General features: G+C 32.9%; 1 pseudogene; it reads left to right on the plus strand.

Annotated features, from left to right (window-relative positions):
* The first annotated feature begins 2,035 nt into the window (after positions 1 to 2,035).
* Positions 2,036 to 13,556, plus strand: LOC109341027 (annotated as a pseudogene).
* The last annotated feature ends 3,066 nt before the right edge of the window (positions 13,557 to 16,622 follow it).

Here is a 16,622-nt window from a genome sequence, read left to right on the forward strand (position 1 = left end):
AAACCCTATTCTCAAAGCAGTGACTCCTCTCTCTTTTCTATTTCTTCATACAGGTAACACCTCTCTCTTCTCTCTTTCTTCAATCTTCGCTCTCTCTGATTTCAATGCTCCTTCCTATTTTTTCGAAGGTCTTTTCAGGTTTCGATTTGTTTTACCTTTGCTTATATTTGTCAAAACTGTTTTGGTTACCGGTGGAGTTGGTTACATCGGTAGCCACACCGTCCTTCAGCTTCTCCTCAGCGGTTACAAGGTTGCTGTCGTTGATAACCTTCACGATTCTTCTGAAATCGCCATCAAGAGTTTGAAGGAACTTTCATTTTATAAGGTGTGGGACCATTTTCTATTGTTTTATTTTATTGAAGAAAAGAAGAATTCCTTGCATGGTTATCAGGATATAATTTTTTTACCTTGATTTGGGGTTAATAATTGTTTTTATTTGAATTGGAATTAAGTAGTAATTTTCTTTAATTCCAATTCAAATATGTGAATATGTGAATCGACGTGTTCAAGATTCAAAGTGTCTGCCTGTAGAGAGTGACACTTTCAACCCAAGGTTCGTGATTTCAAGGCTCTGCGTTCGCGATTCACGTTTCAAGCTTCCTTCGCCGCTCACCATAGTTTTCAATTACAATTTGAATCATATCTCTCCGTTGAAGCTATCGTTGGATCTTTGTCGGGGAAGGAAGCAACACTTGTTAAAGTGGGTTGTGAAAGGGTGATTATAACCCTGAATTCAAATAAACCTTCGTGTAAATACATGTTCAAAATAGTCATTTAAAAAACGCATATTATAAAATTGGAAATACCAAAAGATTCTCCATTTGCAATGACAGAAATTAAAAATGGCTAATAACCTGAATAACCAAACCCTTTTTCGTAAAAACCTGTTGATGATTACAATGATCATGCAACAAGCATTAAAAGTATTATACATGAAGTATAATTACTAAATTGACAAACCAAAATTGAAGTGAATAGGAAAGAGTTATGTATATATAAATATAATTATAATGTTAGAATTTTTTTAGAAAGACAAAGTAAATATAAAGACAAATATACTCATTTATAATTCAAGTGTCAATAATATAAGATGTTTATAATGGTAATAACATCAACTCTTCAATTCTTACTAAGATAGTATATTTATATGGGATGAATCCACTTAATCTATAAGGAAATTAAAAAAAGTTATTAACTATCTATCATAATAAAATCTAATATTTGAACTAGTCAATAAACTATTAGATTTCCACAGAATGATGAAGATATTAAGTAATTTTTTTAAATTTACATATAGAGTAAGTAAATTTATTTATTATTTTTTTTAATATAAATAAATGATGAATGAGGTTAATATAAATGTTTATACAAAATATTCATATTTAATGTACACAAAAAAAGAATATTCATAATCAACCACAAGGCAAAGTTGGATAATTGTGACCTAAATCCTGGTATCAGTTACAACTTTCATCGTTGAAACAAAGAACATACAACAAAACAAATTAATGTTCCTTCTGTTTCGTAAAATCCAACATCGTATTCGATTCATTCTCTTCGATCCACTCAGTGCCTGACCTCACCTTCTCTTCTTCACACACCCCTTTCTCAAGTTCCACCCTTTTTATTTTTATTTATTTTCCCTTTTTAAAATATTGTTTAAATTAAATCTAATTAGTAAAATTTAAGTTCTATGCCATATTAGGGTTTATAGAATTAATGGGTATGGATTATTTTACATTATTTTCAACTCTATTTAATGAAGTTTTTTACTTTTGCCCAAATCTTACTGTATGCAACTTTGTCTGCGTTAGTTTTGCTTGTTGGATCTTAACTTGTATTCAATTTTGAATTTTCTCTTTATGCTGATTGAGTTTGAGGGAAAAACATCTTGCTATTGAAAGAGGGTAGTTGAAAGTTTCAATCTTTAACCTACGGGGTTTACTTGGTGTAAATCAAGTATAACAATTTGGTGGTTTTGGTATTGAACAAATTCATTGTTTACTTTGTTCTTTCTTTATAGTGATAAAAATAAATCCTGCATATTAGTTAACGAAAATAATGAAGTGTGCTTATGTTTGATGTATTATATTCTCATTTTTAACATTAGAGACATGCATTATCTTTGTGTAGCCACAAATATCTCTGTTTTGGAATTATGTACAGTATTTGTAATTATATCCATCGCTGCAAATCAGCATCAACAATTTTGACTTCTGCTCAGTCTCTGTATCCATTATCCATCATTCCTCATTCTCACTCTCAACCTACATTTCACACTCCCAGATCCCTCACTTACAGGTAACTAACTAACAAAACAAATAAAACACTCTTCAGTCCATTCATCTATTTTTTGCCAAGACAGTTAAGATTTCATTTCTAAATCAATTGGTAACGAAAGGACTAGCCGCCAAAAGATGTATTTAAACTATTCTAGGAGAACGCGATAGACGATGTGGACTTACTTTCCAACAAATTGGGTTCCTTTAACCCTTCATATTTACTTTTGTTTGAGGATTAGAGCACATTCCATCAAGGGGTTGATACAATAGTGTAAGACTTTGCTTGATCCCAGAAAGATCAAAAGGTCAAGAGTTTTATTACTAGGACCGACACTTGTTGGAGGGGTAGCCGCACCCCCAAAAAGATTAATCCCTTATCAAAAGATGAAGATACCCTTGTTAGTACACAAAAAAAACAAAAACATTCCAAAATTTGACGAGAGAGTATCTGTGTTTCAGGGAGGGAGTGTTAGTAGAATTAGTATTATGATATTTTGGTCAAATTTGTCATTTCTATAACTCTTGTTCATGTTAGTGTCTGCATAAATTTCTTTAAATATTTAAGCCTGGCCTGGTTTTTTGCCCCAAATACTGGAATTAGTTATCATAATTCAATTCGCATTGTTTGAGAGTTTGACTTAATATGTTGCAATTGAGCCGTAGTCCCACTAGGTTGGTCGGCCACATAGATCAAGTAATGGTATATCAAAACGTTAATATATAAATCATTCATAATTGTTTTGCCTATGGCTTTTCTTGACCTTCCTTTGCCTCTAGAATTTGGACTAACTTCAATTTGATGCACTCTTCTTATTGCTGCATGTTGTGGTTGTCTAGGTCAGATCTCATGGAGGGAAATGGGAACACAATAAAGGATGTTGGGAAACGGATCACTCGTGTTTTGTTTTGTGGACCTCATTTTCCTGCTTCTAATGAATATACAACAGAGTATTTGCAGAAACATTCATGTATCAAGGTACCTTCATATTATCTCATATATTGTACCTTTTGTTTTAATTTGTAAATACTCTATTTTTTAATGGAAAAAGAACTATGTAACAAAGATTAGAAGTGCACTACCAAAAGAGTGTTGGTATAGTAGTATAGTGATATAGTCCCTATCGGATCTCCAGATGGACTAAAAAGTCAAATGTTCGATTCTTCTGAGCAACACTTGTTGGGAGGAGCAATCACGTATCTCAGAAATGATAAGTTCCTTACCCAAAAGGGCGAGGAGATACCATTGGTTATACCAATAAAGAGTAGAAATGCACTATGTTTTAGAAGAGAAGAGACAAGTACAAAGAAAGAGGATAAGACATTTTCATAAACAACTGAAATCTATGTAACAAAGCATGACAATCCCTCTTCATATCTAACAAAGAAATTAGAAATATACTTAAAAGATTATGGGCAATTGGGCAGAACATCAAAGGGGTGCTAATAGAGTAACCCAATGAGTTATAGGGTCAAAAAGGAGTCATTGAAGATTTTTGCATTCCTTTCCAACCAAAGAACAGCATAAACAAAGCTTTGTCACAAAGTCTTTGCTTCTTTACAAGAGCCGAAAACTTTGAACTTAATATGGAGAAATTTGTACAAATTCATAGGACATATTGGGACTCTCCAAAGATCCTAAACAACTTGTTCCAAATAGAATTCACAGTGAACAACTCAAAAAAAGATGAGTCTCACATTCTAAATCTAAGCCACAAATATTAGGAGACATAGCAGTGAGAGGTTTGCAGTTCTGGAGTATGTTATTAGTGTTAAACTTGTTATGAACAAAAATCCAGAGAAAAACTTTGATCTTTAAGGGAGATTTGGATTTCGAAATGAGTTTATCCAAAAAGAAATATACCTCCATTTGGTATTGAGTCAAGATCTGTGGAGGACTCCTTTTCTACCTTTGGAGGATGTGCCCAAGGCTATTGGCAATTATCATGTCTGCATAGTAAAAAGCATGAGGCTAGATTCAGACATAATTTCTCGTGCTGTTCAGATGCAGCTTATAATGCAGTATGGTGTAGGATTGGATGGTATTGTAATTATTGTCGGTTTACCTTTAGTGAGAAATTTCATAAAGCTTTCATTTTTCTCATTTATTACAGGATTAATTTTGCATTTTACTTTATCCCCCTCTTGTTAAGCCTCGTCTTGATTTTAAATTGATAATTTATGAATTTTCCTCCAAGGTGTTGATATTGACGCTGCAACAAAGCATAGAATCAAAGTTGCGAGGATTCCAAGTGATGGTACTGGAAATTCAGCTTCATGTGCAGAAATGGCCATATATCTAATGCTGGGTCTCCTCCGTAAGCAAGTATGGTATCTTCCATTTTGAAATAAAAATTGTCCCCTCCTTTTTATTTGTCAATGGGTCACCTTCCACTTTTCTGAATTATATGCATCATGATTTTGGTGGATTTAAGGTGAAATGTAGTTTTCCCCTATCTTGTAGTATGGGCTATAAGAATCAAATAACTAGTGTATATGACATATTTTTCTATTGATAGCCTTTAAAGAGATCTACAGAGTTCTCATTAATACTTTGTACCTTTTGTCATTCATATCAAATTTATCCATCTCTTTCTATAAAAAATTAAAAATCCATGTTGTAATTAACATAAGAATGCATATAACTTAGGAAGTAATTTATCAGTTATTAATAGCACAATCCGGACAGCAAAATTAATAAAGAGGGGTATATTAGAGATAACACAGCCATTTATGTGTCTCCACCTTATAGATTAAGCTTTTGGAATAGTTGGTTCATGACATGCGAACTGTGGGAATTTCTTAGAGCTAGTGTTATCTTGAACCCTATGCAAGAGTGGATTTGCTTTCACTGAATATATGCACAATATCTTTTCAAATATCAAATCTTGTTTTTAATCCATGCAACGGACTCTGATGTTGAATGTATGGTTTTACCATTTTCATGTACCGTATGGGTCATAAGGGTGTATTTATATAGCCTACAATACATTCAACCATGTGAAAGAGAGAATTTGTTTTTTAAATAAAATATTCTGTTAAAATTCTTTCATAATTAAGAATCAATCAACACAGTCATTTTCCAGCTGTGCACCTGGTTACAACAAATATATTGCCCATTGATTTGGTCTTAACTTTCTTAGTTTACATACTGCTTGAATTTTTGCATCCAAATTTTTGCATTCGTTGCTGTTTGACTTTTGAATTTAATTTTTTTTTCTTGCAGAATGAACTGCAAATTTCCATACAGCAGAAGAAGCTTGGAGATCCAATTACCGATACTTTATTTGGGAAAACAGTGAGTACATATATTCATCTTGGATGATGACTAATAAGCCTTGTCACATTGCATTCTTTTTTCATGTCAACTTTTTTCATAATGGTTAGATGCATTAGGATAGTCACATGCATTGGTTAAAAATGAACTAAACAAATGAAATAGTGATATACTATTCAAATCCGGAATTTCAGTTTTAGATATAAATAGTCAGAGACCTTCTAAGACACTCAGTGGGAGCATTGCTTAGTACCTTACTATCATCCTTATCACCGCTGTTGTCATTTATACGTAAAGATTTTATCTGTCCTACACAAATAGATGTGGTATAGTTATAGACTATAGTGAACAACATAAGGATAAAAGAACCATGAAGATGCAATATTTTTTCTTTATATATTTTGTCTTGCTTGGCATAAATTTTACATGGTGATACTAACTTTTTATGACAATTTTAGATATTCATTTTGGGCTATGAAAATAATTTGCACAACCTCCGAATAGTCACACTCGAGAACAATATACTGCCACAAAACGGAGCTGGAACTCATGTGCACAACACACTAGCAAATTAAGTAGAAGTATCTTTCTTCCCAGTTGATGTGGATTGTTACTACTTACAAGTTACAAGTTACTAGTAAATAAGCCTAGTTTTCTTATAGTTCTTTGACATGTTCTAATTATTTGTTGAAGATGGTATTGATGATCTGGTTGATGTGAAGGGTAATCATGAAGACATATATGACTTTGCAAGGAAAGCTGACATTGTTGTTTGCTGCTTAAGATTAAACAGTGAAACGGTCAGACCTTTTCGGCTCTTTCATTTCATTCTATGATAAGTGTACGGAATCATTTTTTTTGCTAGCTTTTTTGTTTTAGCTAGTTTGGTTCCACAATTTTCCCATTATAAGTGTACGAAATCAGTGAAAATGTATGAGATATAATAGATGGCTGATACAAATGTTGGCAAGTTTGTTTTTCTGTGGTATATGGCCTTTTAAGTTGGTAAACACACTTTTTATTTTTTGTTTTATTTTCTTTTCTTTCTCTTGTCAAGGTAAAAGGAAAGTTCTACCACACAAACATTAGACCAGTGATACTATATGGTACTAAATGCAAGGTAGTAAAGTGCCAACAAGAGCATAAGATAAAGAAGAAAACATAAGATCATGATTAGTTGGACAAATCTGCTTGTGTTCAAAAGCTTCAACTATATTTAATTCTGTTTTTTTTTTTGTAAAAATAAAAATAAATTTATGCTATGAACTAAGCATAAATTGAATAGACTTATTTTTTGCATACTTATTGACTTGGATAAGATGTTTTTCAGGCTGGTGTCATAAATGATAACTTCATATCTTCTATGAAAAAGGTTTGTTTATCATCTTAGATAACTTGTGTAACTCTATTTGTGGCCAATAGTCTCTCAGTGTATAAGATGCAAGGACTTGTGTCAATGTTATAGTATATATATATATATATATATATATATATGGTATCCATTCAGACACTAGCGTAGTATTTATTTCAAACTGCTATTGAATTACTTGAGAGGATAAACTTTTCATGAAAATCACTGTTGGATTAAAAGTAAACATCATGAAAATCATACTGATAAGAATGAATTATAAATTATTTTATACTCTTTCTGTATTCCATAAGTGAACATCATGAAGATCATACTGATAAGAATGAATTATAAATTATTTTATACTCTTTCCGTATTCCATAAGAATAGCATACAATATAATTGTAGGTCTCACACAAATGTAATTGATGCCGTCTTCACTTTCTCCATTCCATAATTGCTACCCAATACTGCCCTTCTTTACTCTTTTGTCATACACATGGAATTGCTTTCTACTACTAACTGCATTTACTCTCTCTATACGTATGTTTAATTGTGGGTCTATCAATACCCTTCAATGAGATAAACCTTCTCCTCAAGGCGAAGGAAACCTCTACCGGGGTCCTTTGCTTGAAGCATGAGAACCAAGCTATGTGATAGTATTTTAGAAATGGAAGTTATAGTAGTGAAAATAGAAGTGGAGAAGCTTTGGAGCTACACAACTTAGAATAATTTGCTTCTTATTTGGATGCTTTACAAATGAAGGGTGAGTGCCTATTTATAGGCTTTCTACAACACTTATGAATTTCTAGATGGTTCCATAAGTATCTAGTATACATTTTTCTCAAGATTTCTAGATACTTCTTTAATTATAATACTAAATGCCTATAATAGAATATACTAGAAGCTTAGGATAATTCTAGATATTATGGTACAATCATCACTACTTGTTTCTACACAAGTGTGGAAGCTTCTAGAAAGTGTGCATCAATATTTTATCACTCCTCCTTGATGCACATTTTTGTAACTCCTAGCATCGAGACAAAACTCAGACTAGCATCGAGACATTTTTGTTTTCGTTCATGCAAAGGGAGACAAAACTCTATTGCATGAAGAATATGAAGTGTGATATTACTGATATGAGAGATGGTGACTACACGATTTGTTGACATCAAAAAAATCTTGTCCAAACTTCCACCATTGTGTTTTGCTATATATGACTTCGTGTGTTTTATATGTCTACTTAGAATAGTGTGTTATTATTATTTGTAGTTTTGTACATTTAATTTAAGCAGTTTTGGCTCATGCATCAATCCTCCTCACTCATAGCTACTACTTTGCCTTTGGTTATGTGCTTCTCAGTTGTCAATGTCATCATACTCAGCAAACACACAAAATCATTCAGGGACCATTGTTGAATTATGAGCATACAAATTAGTTCTTTTGATATGTAACCATCGAGGGGTCTATTCATTTCACTAATTAAAACACCATTCAAATGAATACCCAAAATAACAGCTTTCACTAAACTTCCGCTTCATGTATATATAGGATTTGTGACAGAAGCCATTGTTAGTAGCACAATTCAATAGGTATACACTAGCAATTACAATATGTGTGAATGTAATATAGTAAAAAAATGTTATTTATTGATTTAAAAGTATGCCATGTAGATGTGAATGCGCATAAGCTTAGCAAAGAACATCATTGTTGACATAAGGGTTGCAACGCTATAGAGGGAAAACTTGGACACTGCTGAATAAATGCACCGTTCAAAATAATAGGTCTATCCATTAGTCCTTTTCTCTCAAACAAAATACTGCAATCTGTACAAGTGAAAATGAAATCCACTATACAATGATGATAGTCCTAATCCAAGAAAATATCCTACAAATAATGCCATAAAAGGCCAGTGTCTATATTTCTCTGTCAATTGTTATAGATATACCACATGTTATTTACTATTTGAACGCTTTCTTATAACGTAGGAGGTACCATCTATACTACAACCTACGAGACATATAAAGATGTCTTTTGATATATATGTTAGAGTGTGAAGAAGGAAGGAAATCTAAGAAGAAGAAGAAAAGAGAATGAAGAAGAATTAGATGAGTTGTTGAAGGTAGTTGAAAGAGTCTCTATTTTAGGAATTTTTAATGTAATTAAAGTAGGTATTCAAAGGCTATTTATAGTAAGCCTCTCAAAACTAACATAACTATCATAACTGATTTTTAAATTACAAACCAACATCCGCATGATTCAAAACTAGTTTCAACTACATTGTTCCCAATTACATTGTACAACTTTCACTACCCAACTTCTAATCTTTATTGTTCATTTTCCTAGATTGTAAATGTTCATCATCATCATCAATTCTTTGAATCTTTATGCCTTCAGAGCTTTTGTAACGCCCCGAAAAATACTTCTAAAAAACATTGCGGAAAAATGGGTAATTTTTTTTTTTTGAATAGAGAGATATATAAAATTGTTTCCTTTTAAAACCTTCTTTTTCCGGGACATCACTTTAAGTAACTCAAATGCGGAAAATCAACTTATCGTTATCGAATGATAACTTAACCTGATTCACAATTTCCTGAATAACACCATGCATATAAACGGTTAAGTCATCTTTAGTTCATACAAACTAAATCAACAAAGGCGGAAACTACATCGCCACTAACATATACAAAATCCAAAAAGAAAGGGCGTTTGGGACATGTATATAACAGATAGATCCAAAAACTCTTAGATGTTTAGCTGATGGCTTCCTACCGCTCCAAGCTTCTATAGGAGTTTTACCTTCGACTGCCTTTGTTGGACATCTATTCATTATGTAGACAGCTGTGTAAACTGCTTCGGCCCAAAAGGTGTTTGGCAAACCTTTCTCCTTGAGCATCGATCTAGCCATCTCCATGACCGTGCGATTTTTCCTTTCAGACACCCCATTTTGTTGTGGAGTGTAAGCAACTGTGAGTTGACGCTCTATGCCTTCATCCTCACAAAATTTATCAAATTCGTGAGAGTTGTACTCTTTGCCACGATCGCTTCTGAGTACTTTTATATGTTTCCCGCTTTGCTTCTCGACAAAGGCCTTGAACTTCTTGAATATTCCAAAGACTTCTGATTTTTCTTTTATAAAATAGACCCATGTCATTCTAGAAAAGTCATCAATGAAGAGGATGAAATACCTGTTATTAGTGAGGGATGGCGTCCTCATTGGTCCACATACGTCAGTATGGATGAGCTCCAACAAGCGTTTTGCTCTCCAAGATTTCCCACTTGAAAAAGGTAGTCTATGTTGCTTCCCAAGTAGACATCCTTCACAAGCTCCTTCATTCTCTTGGATGCATGGAAGATCCTTCATCATTCTTTTATGATATAATAGCTTTAAGGCTTGGTTATTAAGATGACCAAATCTTCGATGCCATAGCCATGATTCATCAACTTGAACCTTCATAGCGATGTTAGTAGCATATTTCCAAGTTATTGGAAAACTTCTATTTCTTTTCTCCATTTTAACTTGGGCTATTTCAAACTTTCTATTATTGTCATATATATTGCATGTATCTCCCTCAAAGTGGAGAGAGTAACCTTTTTCCATCATTTGGCCAATACTCAAGAGATTTTCTTTAAGGTTAGGAACTAGTAAGACATCTTTGATAAGTCGCGTACCTGATTGTGTCTCCACCATGACAGTGCCTTTGCCTTTAGACTCAACCATGGTGCCATTACCTAATCGAACTTGCACTCTGACAGACTCATCAATATCTTTGAAAATGCTCCCGTCCTTAGCCATGTGGTTACTACAACCACTATCCAAGTACCAGTTTTCTTCTTTATCACGACTACAGACTTGGTTGGCATAGAATAGTTGTTGGTCATGTTTGCATTCTTCAGTGAAATTGGCCTGATGATTATTTTTGTTGCGACAATTTTGCTCTGAGTGCCCAAATCTTTTGCAATATTGGCATTGTATCTTTCCTCGATATCGACAATATTTTTCTGAATGGCCTGACTTCTGGCATATGCCGCAAGGAAGATATTTTGCTTGATTGTTTCTAGAGAAATCTTTAGAAATCTCTTTGTTTCTAGAATGTTCCGCACCAATATTATTTCTTCTTTGATATTCTTTATTCTGAGACCTTAGTCTGAGCTTTGATTGAAAGGCATTTTCTAGTGAACCTTCATCATGCCTACTCAATCTTTGCTCATAAGCTTCTAGAGAGCCCATTAGTTCTGTTACTGATAGAGTAGACAAATCTTTGGTTTGCTCAATCGTAGTAACTATTGAGTCATATTTTTGGGGAATTGAAATCAGAATTTTCTCAACAATTCTTTTGTCAAGAATATTTTCCCCATAGGCTTTCATTTGATTGACTATTTCTTTTATTTTAGAATAATAGTCTTTTATGGTCTCAGACTCTTTCATCTTAAGTAATTCAAACTCACGCCTAAGAGTTTGAAGTTTAATGGTGCGTACCTTATCACTGCCATGAAACTCCTCCTTTAGTGTATCCCATGCTTCTTTGGCACTTGTAGCTCCCATTATTCTTGGAAAGATAGTTTCCGCCAAGGCTTGTTGTAGAATAAATAACGCTTTTGCATCCTTTTGCACATTCTCTTTCAACTCCTTTTTCTGAGCCACGGTAAGAGTTGAAGTATTCTCTGGAGTAGTGAATCCTTCTTCTACAATATCCCACAAATCTTGGGACCGGAAGAAAGTAGTCATTTTTGTATTCCAAAAATCATAGTTTTCTCCAGTGAAAATTGGGATAGGAATTGATGATGATTGAATAGTGCTAGCCATAGCTCAAAGTGTATAAATATGGTTTAGTTTGGATGTGAGATTCTTGGAGATAGTTGGAAATGGATAGAGTAATATTCTACGCCCAGTGTATGACCAAACGTAGCTCTGATGCCACTGATAGTATTTTAGAAATGGAAGTTATAGTAGTGAAAATAGAAGTGGAGAAGCTTTGGAGCTACACAACTTAGAATAATTTGCTTCTTATTTGGATGCTTTACAAATGAAGGGTGAGTGCCTATTTATAGGCTTTCTACAACACTTATGAATTTCTAGATGGTTCCATAAGTATCTAGTATACATTTTTCTCAAGATTTCTAGATACTTCTTTAATTATAATACTAAATGCCTATAATAGAATATACTAGAAGCTTAGGATAATTCTAGATATTATGGTACAATCATCACTACTTATTTCTACACAAGTGTGGAAGCTTCTAGAAAGTGTGCATCAATATTTTATCACTATGCTTGAAGGAAATGAACTCACAAGGCCCCAGTCCCATTGCTAGAAGCAACAATTTTTCCACTGCAACATGGAGCTTCTTCTCAGTAATCCTGCACTCTACTGGTATATTCCTGTTCAAGTGCGGAAACTCCACCGTGGTGGTTCTAGTGAGTAGGATGGCTTGTGTTTGTCCCACTAGCGTCTTTTTTCTTCAGTAAAATGAGTCGGGCCCATTAGACCAGAATGAGATTCATGTCTATTTTATGATTGAGGGTCATTGTTCAGCTCTAAACATGCTCCAATCTTCTCCTTTCAGAAGCACCTTTTATTCACATCACCCTTTTTTTCATTTCTCACTACACACTTCCAGAAACATGAGTCTGGAAGTATATTTGGGAAATATAATAGTGGTAAAAGAAACCACCATAACTCTCATTTTTAAAACCAATTCCATAACGTCAGAAAAGGGTCTCAACTAGTGTAATCTTGTTTTGCCTTTCTTCTTTCAGCCCTTCCTGAGAGTTCTTTGGTGGAATACAGAAACCAACTCTGGCATTTATCCATCTTTATGAATACCAGTGCCTGGTTGTGAATGTAGTGGCATTCTTGATTACACCTACCATTCCTAGTTGCTGCCTCTCTCCTCTCCGTCAACATCATATAATCTCCTCCGTCCACCTTCGCCCTATAGCTTCCGTTCCATTATCTATGCACATTATTACCATCTACAGGCTCCCTAGGTATGTAATAATATTAACTACAAAATATGGTAGTAAAGTTCAGTAGCAGTGATCCAATCACAAATAAAATGGAAGAAAAGTCTAGACACAGATGTAGGTAGAAAAGGAAAATCAGAGTTGCAAGTTTAGTCTCTGCCCTATGGCCAAGTTCAATATGTTGTGGTTTATATTGATTGCTTCTGAGTTATAACTTTTGATGATATTTTTCCTAATCATATATTTTTATATTTCAGGGTGCCCTTTTGGTGAATATAGCTAGAGGTGGTCTAATTGATTATAAGGCAGTGTTCAACCACCTTGAATCAGGCCATCTAGGAGGGTTAGGCACTGATGTTGCATGGACTGAGCCATTTGATCCTAATGATCAAATATTGAAATTTAAGAATGTTATCATGACTCCTCATGTTGCAGGTGTTACAGAATATTCTTATAGGACCATGGCTAAGGTACATTTTGCTATAAATATCTATACTTTTTTCCTCTATAAATGTTAAGATAAAGAGAGATCAAAGGAACTTAGTCTGATATTTTTCTTGGTTGTTGTTATATTGCAGGCTGTTGGTGATGTTGTTCTTCAACTTCATAATAGGCTTCCTTTGACAGGGATAGAGTTGGTCAATTGAACTAGTGTAAGGGCATCAGTACCATTTCTAAATAATCCAAATCATTTATTTATTAATTATCATTGACTGTTAAACAAAAATATTACAAATCAATAATAGATGATGTGCTAATTGTGTAAAATTAAACAAATTTTATACTCTAAAATAAATGTGATGAATTTACATTGGTGAATGAATATTCAAACCTCAATCCTGGATCCTCGTATCCGGGATGAAGAATTATTAATAACGTTATTTTGGATTAATAATAAAAAATATTTTTGAATATATAATATAAATATTTATAATATATATTTAAAACAAATCCATATATTAATAACATTAAATAGGCGGTTTGGTAAACCTATTAGGTTTTTTATAAGCTTGATCTTGTCATTTGAAGTATATAAAGTTTTTAAAAAGCTTTTAGGTTTCTTTTGGTTGCAAAAAGAAAATAAGAAAAGAGAAATAGATGAGAAAGAGAAATGGAATATTGAGAAAGAGGAAAAAATAGAGTAGAATTTTGTGATGTTTGGTAGAAGAGAAGAATGAAGAGAAATAGGTAGTTTCTTGACTTTCTTCTCTTTGATTGGTTAAAAAGTGATAAGAAAAAGATGTTATATTTTGAGTGACAAAATTATCTCTAAATAAAGGAAAGAGAGGAAAAAATTGTTTTATTATTAATTAAAAATAAAAGTTATAATTTTAAATTTTATTATATATATTTTATTATAATTTAACTGAATACCTGATTACTACAATGTGTAATCGCTTACTCAAATGTGTGTAATCGATTATATACTCGAATGAAGATAAAACTTCAAGGAATTAGAATATAAGTCTATAGGTACCTCTATCTTTATACTTTATTATATACAAATAACTAGTAATGCTCAAAAGTATTTTAAGAGAAAATTGAAAACTACGAGTACAAATAAAAACAATTTTCAAAATACTATGTAACAAGTTACTCGATCTAAGTAACAGGTTATCAGAACTAAGTAACAGATTACATGAGTGAGAAACGAGTTACCCAACAAAAGTTGAACATGATAATCGATTAAAGACATTTGAGTAACCGATTACACATTGTAGTAATCAAGTATTCAGTTGAGTAGAATACTTGGGTAATTGACTACATCCTATGAATAACCGATTACATTGTGTGATAATCAGTTATTCATTTGGACAGAATGTTTGGGTAATTGATTATATGTGCGATAATCAATTACTCAGTTAGACAGAATGTTTGGGTAGTCGATTACATCAATGTTGTAATCGATTATTGAGAGTTGTTGCACCAGTTTTCAAATTCAAATTGCACAACTTTCACTCCAAACTAAATGGTTTCATTCCAATCAGATCCTACCTTTTCATAGAGGTGTTATGGCTGATTGGAAAGCATATTTAAATGCATTGAAACTCATAATTCATAACACACAAATCATATACATAATCTAAACATTGCTGAAATATTTGCTCTATAATTTTTCCAACTTGTCAACTTATATAATATATTTTCTGAAGTTGCCTTAAGTGTTGTTTCAAAGTAATTTAAACTTTATGAGCATTATTATTAAGTGTATATAAAGAGTTATTGGATTGCAAGAGATGTCTCAACAAATCCCTGGTTCATCACAACAAGCGCGAGAACTACCTCAACAAATTCCTGGCAGACCAGCAGAGCTTCGATCTGCTTCATCAAATCTCCTCACGGACTTTTTCTTAGCCTTGACAAAAAAACGTTCATTTCTTTACTGGTTACTTACCATGATACCTCTAAAACTTTAGTTTACTTTCTATCAGGTAAGCAACAGGTACAGAGGGACAGTTGTGAACACCCATATTTGTCCGACCTAGAAAAAACCCAAAACTTTTTCAAATAAAAAATAACAGAATTCCAAAAATACTTTTCTAAAAATAATAAAACTAAACATGTTATGTTAAGGTTCCTAAATCTAAATCATTAGGTTAACCAAAATTCAAATTTAAAATAATAAGACTAAACTACTTGGTAAGTTTCCCAAATCTAAGTGATTAGGTTAACAAAAATTCAAATTTAAAGTACTTGAATTATCAAAAAATATTAATAATAACAATAAATAAATAAAAAGTGTATGAGTTAAAGATTTGATTGGATTATCGGATAAATTAAAGATTTGAAAATATGTAATTTGAATCACATCATATCCATTTGATTAAGTTGCATGAATCACCTTAATAATAAATAAATCTTTAAGGATTCAAAAATCAAATCAAGATTGCGATACGGAAATACGCAAATCAAATCAAATTAGAAAGTTTATATCAATTTAATTGTGTTGCACAAATAAATTTGATTAGAAAATTAAATTTTTAGAGATTTGAAATCAACTAAATCAAGGTTGCAAATCAATCGAATAAGTTCAAGATCATAATTAGGAAATATGCAAATTTAAATTAAGATTGGAAAATTTTATATCAATCTGATTGTGTTGCACAAATAATTTCGTTTATAATAATTAATCTTTAGAGATTTGATTCGATGAAAAATTAAACCTTTAGAGATTTGTAATCAAGTAAATTAAGGTTTCAATATGAGAATAAGCAAATCAATTTGATTATGTTGCAAATCTGATTTATTTCCCTTAACCTCCTCTAATCAATTAATGGGAGATATTCTCCTCATTAAACACATGTGATAAGTCATAGTCTATAAATAGAGTGTCTTATTCACCAAAGAAGTGAGGGATGCCACACAAAAAACATTATCATTCTGCCAAAAAACACAATAGTGATAAAGGACAGAGAATTGGCCAGGGAGTGATCTACTGCATGCTAGGATATTGGCCACTTTGTGCAACCTTCCCCAGATAGTATCTCAGACGTCCAATCCGTGGACTAATCCTCATCATGTGTTGACCATAGGCTTGACCAATCAGGAGGCAAAACACATATGGTTTTAGTGAAAACGGATACACCAGATCACTGCCCAATTTGAGGCATAGAATATTGTGCAAGTGAGTGCACACTAGAACCTGTGCATCCTTCCACTCCATCCAACCAAAGACAGCTACGTGGCCTCCTCCTTGCTGCACCATCATCCAACCAATGTGCACATGCAAGGTCAGCAAGCTTACATGGT

The sequence above is a fragment of the Lupinus angustifolius genome, unplaced genomic scaffold (assembly GCF_001865875.1).
Source record: "Lupinus angustifolius cultivar Tanjil unplaced genomic scaffold, LupAngTanjil_v1.0 Scaffold_332, whole genome shotgun sequence".
NCBI classification, from domain to species: domain Eukaryota; kingdom Viridiplantae; phylum Streptophyta; class Magnoliopsida; order Fabales; family Fabaceae; genus Lupinus; species Lupinus angustifolius.